The sequence below is a fragment of the Pantherophis guttatus genome, chromosome 9 (assembly GCF_059756535.1).
Source record: "Pantherophis guttatus breed Tessera chromosome 9, ASM5975653v1, whole genome shotgun sequence".
In the NCBI taxonomy this organism is placed as follows: domain Eukaryota; kingdom Metazoa; phylum Chordata; class Lepidosauria; order Squamata; family Colubridae; genus Pantherophis; species Pantherophis guttatus.
Window position 1 is genome coordinate 29,250,886 of NC_142071.1, and position 6,615 is coordinate 29,257,500.

The 6,615-nt window shown below is 46.8% G+C and overlaps 1 protein-coding gene across 1 annotated transcript in view; it reads left to right on the top strand.

The window, feature by feature from the left end:
* NECTIN1 (nectin cell adhesion molecule 1) overlaps window positions 1-3,550 on the top strand; it is a 215,949-nt gene extending 212,399 nt beyond the window's left edge. The window contains exon 10 of the mRNA XM_060683209.2: window positions 3,183-3,550. The gene's annotated coding sequence lies outside the window, so the exon portion shown is untranslated. The remainder of the gene's footprint in view (window positions 1-3,182) is intronic.
* Window positions 3,551-6,615: the final 3,065 nt, after the last annotated feature.

Genomic DNA, 6,615 nt, shown 5'->3' on the forward strand with positions numbered 1-6,615 from the left:
GAATGGAGATTTTGCAATATCCTTCCCCTGCCACATCCACCAAGCCATGCCCACAGAACCGGTAGGGAAAAAATTTGGATTTCACCCCTGGTCGGCTCCATCAATTTTCAATTGGGTTAAGGTCTGGGCTATTCCCAGGCCATTCCAGCAATGGAATATAATTATCTTGAAATTCCACAAAAAAAAGTGGTGTTATTAGCTATCAAACCTCAAAAATGTACTTTTCCCAAAAGGTTTCCACAATTTTGTCCACTACGGTACGTTCCTTCTAAGTTCTGCCTAGTGTCCAGGCGACTTCTGGAATTGTCTGCTAAATTATCCCTTACCAATTCAGCTCCCATCTTCAAATGACTTGATAGATCTGAAGAGTAATTTGCAAAGGTGGAGGGAGGTGGGTAAAAAAAAAGAGAGATTTATTAATAAAGGAGAGGTTATCAAATTATCCAGATTGAAAACCTGAAGTGGGTCCTCATTTGGGAGAACGAAACGTTCACCGACACTCTTGTGTCATTGAGGAGCCATAAGATATCTGGGTTCAATGACCGGAGAGGGAAATTTTCTTTAGGTCTTTTGCTGCGACACTGTGAATATTCAATGATTTAAACATTACTGTTATGCCATGTCGGCCGCCGGCCCCTCCAGCAGCCGAATCAGAGGAGGAGGAGGAGGTGTGGGAGTCAGTGTCAGCATCAGGGCAACCTGAGAGCTCCGAGGGGGAAGAGGGAATGGAGCTGGCAGAGAGAGGGAAACAGAGGCAGAGCCTGGGCCTTCCGTCAGCCCTCAGATAGAGAGTCAGCAGCCCCCAGGTCTGGAGGTGGCTGATGAGGAAGAGGAGGAACAGCTGGGTCCAGTGCCTGACACACACATGCACAGAAGGCAGAGGAGAGGAGAGCAGTGGAAATCTATGGGCCGATCCTTGGGACAGAAGAGCCACCTATGCTAGCGATGCCCCACCCCAGCTCTGGGGATAAAAGGTAGGCGGTGGAGATGAATAGATGCAGCAGACAACTTGTTCTGTCCCCAACCACACGCGCACACACCAACAGACGTTCAAGAGTTAAAGACCAAACCAGCCGGCAAAATCCTTTTCCTTATGATAACGGAACTTGGCAACAACCTAGTGGCTGCCTGCCAAGAGTTTATTATTTACAAAGAGGAGAGATAACTTCTCCCCACTTCTGATACATCAAAAGAAACAGCTCAATAATTACGGAGTCAATCAAGTCCAGAGATAATCCAGCAAAGTCTATAGCCAAAAGTCCGGCAATGCAGAATGGCGTGGAAGCTTTCAGCTTTGTTCGTCACAAGGTTTGACTGGCCACCACACTCCCTTTTATATCCTGTGGGGTGTGGTCCAGTGACTCAGCCTAATCTCAGGCACGCCTTTTCTTTTGTTGCGCGCGCTTATCTCTGCGACGCTGGCGCGGGTCCAGCCAAGACTCATTACCCTCATCACTGTCCATCTGTGGCTGCGTGGACGTGCTTGGCCCCGGCCCTATCTCTTGCCCTTCGGCGGACACCGAAGGCATTGCCAGAGAGGAGGGTCCTGGAGAGGGAGGCCTTGCCAACTCCTCTCCTTCACTCTCGGAATCCTCTCCTGCCAATGACACAGGCTCAGGTAACGGAGCCACAACACAACTATTCATCTTCCGGCCAGACAGACTTGTTAGCCTGTAGTGAGAGAGACTCACCGAGGCTGCTGGCGCTCCTAATAAAGGAATCATTGCTTCAGCTACAGAGGACTTGTCGTGTTTGGGGAGCTGGGTCAGAACAATTACAGTTGGAGCTGAGGAAATTCTTTCCTACTTCTAAGGATAGAAAAGAAGTAATGTTGCCTCCGAAGTGAATTTGTTTTTATTTAACAACCACACAAAGGAAACAGTTGCCTTTCAGAGGGTGAGCCCGTCCATTTTATGCCATAATTCAGGGAAGGGAAGGGAAGGGAAGGGAAGGGAAGGGAAGGGAAGGGAAGGGAAGGGAAGGGAAGGGAAGGGAAGGGAAGGGAAGGGAATGTTGTGGTCTGACGGCGACCTGCGTAGCTGGCACTGGAGTCAGACAGTGAGGAGGCTGGGGAAGAACATAGGCCAATCCTGGAGTCTGGGGAAGACTCAGATGAGGGCTCTGCGTCAAAGGCAGAGATGGGGCCAGGGCCATCTGGGAGTTATGTGCTGCCTCCAGAGCCTCCAGAGTCGGACCTCAGTGAGGCAGAGGAACAGGGGGAGCTTCTTCCCAGTGCACGCATGCGCAGAGCTGCCAGAAGGCAAGAACAGCTAAAACAAAAGGGACGACTCAGGAGTAAGGCCTGGAGATGATTGGCCCCTCCCATAAGTCTTAAAAGAGGAGCAAAGGCAAGTGGGTCTTTGCAGGAAGCAACGTTGTTAATTCTGTTCAGTTTAAAGTCTGAAGCTCTGTTTGATTCTGGACTCCGTGTGGCTTTGCCAATTAGGTCTTTGGCAGCGTGTCGAAGGAGATAAAGGTGGGTGATTATCAGCCTTATCCCGAAGGACTCTTTACAACTATTTGGGACTCATCTGTGAATGAACAGAATTCACAGCTGTTGCAATAAAAGAGGTTTTTGGGACTCCTCGTGTGTTTTACTGACTCAGGAAACCTCGGTCAGAACAGGGAAGGGAAGGGAAGGGAATATATTGTCATAAATACATGCGGGTTGCCAAGAGCACAAATTTGGTTCGTGTGACTGTGGAGATGCTGCAATGGTCATAAGTTCAAGGACTGGTTTTACAGTGTATAGCAAGGATGACCAGCCATGGCAACTTGAAGACTTGTGGACTTCAATGCCCAGAATTCCCCAGGCCAAAATTCTGGGAGATGAAGTCCACAGGTCTTCAAGTTGCCAATGTTGGAAACTTTTGCTGTACAGTTTGGGGAGAAGGCATCCCTGTCACATGGATTTCACATGCTTGTAAGGCTACTCTCATACGGTGGCCTCTTGCACCGTCTGAAGCAAGCTTGCGATGAATGGTCTTGTTAAATCTTTAAATCCAATTAAATCTTCTTCTTCTTCTTCTTCTTCTTCTTCTTCTTCTTCTTCTTCTTCTTCTTCTTCTTCTTCTTCTTCTTCTCCTTCTCCTTCTCCTTCTCCTTCTCCTTCTCCTCCTCCTCCTCCTTCTCCTCCTCCTCCTCCTCCTTCTCCTCCTCCTTCTTCTTCTTCTTCTTCGCAGAACTTCAACAAGTGTCACTTAGAGATACCAGACGCAGGTGATGATCTGACCCTTCATTCTTCCCACCACGACCAGCGCCTGCCAAAAAGTATCTTCCGTCTTTAGTCCCTTGTCTTACTTCCAAGAAGATGTCTCTTTGTCCCACATCCTTCTGCCATCTACCGTCAGGTTCCAGATGCCCCCAAGAGCCCTAACGTATGAACAAACACAACCAAGCAGAAGAGAAGAAGGGGAAAAAACCTTTACACGTCTTCAACATCCATGCGTCCACCAAAACCTGGGTCCCTTCCCTAACCATCCACAGCCAGTAGGACCTTGATCAAGTGTGTCTGTGTGTTTGTGAGTATGAGTGAACATCGTGACTGCCATCCTCCTTTTTCTCTCTTTTTTTTTTGCCCTCCCCATTTTTGTTGTTGTTGGACAGTATTGGTGCGTCGGTTATTTTTCATCGTTAGATTAAGGCTGCGATCCTGAAGTTGGGCACGAACTCCTCCAAGGGAGAATGTTTGCAAGCACAGGATTTTGGGCCACTCAGCATGTCACTGCCTTGTTTGCTAGTTCCTTTTTGGTAATCCTTAATTTTCACCCCCTTTTTAATTCCTGTTGACACCCACAGTAACCCGTTGCTTCCCAACTGATGTTGTGCATCTTTGTATTTGTGCCACCACACTTCCCTAGCGGAAAATGCCAGATTCCCCCCTCTACACACACACACACCGGTGTTCATTATCTGCTTTTCCCAGTTACGCAATTTGCACTATGGTGAAATTTCAAGTTAGCACAGCGTTTGCTCCCATCTCACATGAGACTCTGAATCTTGTCATCCCTTCCGAATGCAACATTGACCGATCCGTGAAGATGGTTGAATTTATTTATTTATTTATTTATTCATTCATTTTTGAGCACAGGGGCCTGGAGGTTTCAACCGTCCCATTCATCTCTGGAAACCTGAGCCTTGTTCCATTTTCCTTGTTGCTTGTTCCATTTGGGGGAACAAGGCACTTTCTCTCTTGCGATGGGACTGGATACAAAGATGTTTTCAAAGAAAACTCCGGTGAATACCCACGCTCAAAAACATACTCCGTTCCCTTGTCTAAGTCCTCTGGTGTCCCTGATTATTGTTGTTTCTGCTTACAAGTCGTTCAAGCCAGAGATCATGCAATGGGAACATGGAATAGGAGGGGGGAAGCATTCAGATAACGAGGGAGGGAGGGAGGGAGGGAGGATAAAAGACGAAAAGAAGAAAAAGAGGAGGAGGAAGGAAGGAAAGAAGGAAGGAAGGAAAAGAGAAGATAGAAGAAGAAAAGAAAAAAGGAGGAGAAGGAAGGAAGGAAGGAAGGAAGGAAGGAAGGAAGGAAAGAAAGAAGGGAGGGAGGGAGGGAGGGAAGGTAGAAGAAGAAAAGAAGAAAAAGAGGAGGAAGAAGAGGAGGAGGAAGGAAGGAAGGAAAAGAGAAGATAGAAGAAGGAAAGAAGGAAAAAGGAGGAGGAGGAGGACAAGGATGGAAGGAAGGAAGGAAAGAAGGAAAGAAGGGAGGGAGGGAAGATAGAAGAAGAAAAGAAAAAGAAGGGAAGGAAGGAAGGAAAGAAGGGAGGTTGGGTGGATAGAAGAAGAAAAGAAGAAAAAAGAGGGAGGAGGAAAGGAAGGAAGGAAGGAAGGAAGGAAAAGAGAAGATAGAAGAAAAGAAAAAAGGAGGAGGAGAAGGATGGATGGAAGGAAGGAAAGAAGGAAAGAAGGGAGGGTGGGAGGATAGAAGAAGAAAAGAAGAAAAAGAGGAGGAGGAGGAAGAAGGAAAGAAGGAAAAGAGAAGATAGAAGAAAAGAAGAAAAAAGGAGGAGAGGAAAGAAAGAAGGAAGGAAGGAAGGACAAAGAAAAGGGGGGGATTTTATTCAGGCTAAAAAAAAAAGTTGATCAACTAAATTTTGCTATGCATATCCTGCATTGAAGAGTACTTTCAGGTACCCCTTGCTCTTAACAAAGGATGAAAGCCAACCTAGATCCGACCTTTGAAAACAATTGTTTTGATTGCTTCTTTAAAGAATGTCTACAGTGTTTTGCACATTTAGGGAGTTGAAGTGTGAATGGGATTACGATCACGTAGAACCTCAAAGAGTTATCGGAGTTTCTATCTTCCCTCCCCATCTTACCCTGTATAACAGAGCGATAATTTGGTATAGTGGCCAAGGCACCAGGCTAGAATTCATGGGAGATCATGAATTCAACCAACTGGGTGACCTTGAGCCAGTCCCTTTCTCTCAGCCCTAGGAAAGGGACAATGGCGAACCACTTCTGAAAAACCTCCCCAAGGAAACGTCAGGGACTTGTCCAGGTGGTCTCTGAGAAATCAGACATGATTGAAAGGAAGGAGAAGAAAACAAACAAACAAACCAGGATTGTAGATAAAACGGGAGAGGAGATAGAAGAATCCCTGAAAAACAATGGGTCACACAAACTATGATTAATCTGAGGCAATACAGAAAAAGCAAGGAATTGGTAGGGCTATGTAAGCAGACATTCTATGCTAAAGATAAACCACCATCCTTGCAGTTGGTAAAGCGAGCTGTCTTATCGATCAGTATTTCTCAACCTTGACAACTTGAAGAAAAGTGGACTTCTTTGCTGGCTGGGGGATTCCGAAGGCTGAAGTCCATACTTCTTCGAGTTGTCATGGTTGAGAAACACTGGTCTACAGCCTTCTGCCAGTGACCCACCGAGACCCTGGGAGAAGAGACAGTCCTTTAACCTGCCATCATGAGCCATGATTCAGGAATCTAGTGATTGAGCGACTAACCATATGGAGAAGATCCACTGGGGAAACCCTACAGTGGAAGCTAAGTTGATATTTATTTTTGTACCTTTTTGTTGGAGAAGGCTAAATATTGTTTGATGCACTCTGGATCCCGGTGGATTTCCATGCACTTTGGATGTCACCTCAACTTGGGTTTCCTCGCTCCCAACCCCCTTCCCCCCCCCCATGCCCTCTTAAAACCTAACGTTGCCATTTCAGCATTTGCCCCACTAATACTAAGCCGTCTTCACACTACCTCAAGCCATTTCCTAGAAGCTGAGCGAAACGAGCATCTGAAGAGCCCTGATGACAGAGTACCCCCCCGAAAAGCAAGATGGCAGCCCTCCCTCACAACCCATAGCTACTACCACTCTTGCCAATGTCAAGTTTAGAACACGGTTGCCTCAAACTTGATGTCACCTCTGGCCTGAAAGAGCTGCGAGAGAAAAAATGCTGATATCACAACAAATGGTGCTTTTGGTTCCTCCGTTCCCATCTCAACAGGTCCACCTGCTTTCTCCAAAGCGAAAGGAGCAATGCCTAAGCCTGGTTAACACACTGATGATTGAGTCTTCTGAGGTCTATGTTGGCCAGGGCATGGAATGTGATTTGGGGGGGAAGGGGGTTATGATAACATGTTAGCACTT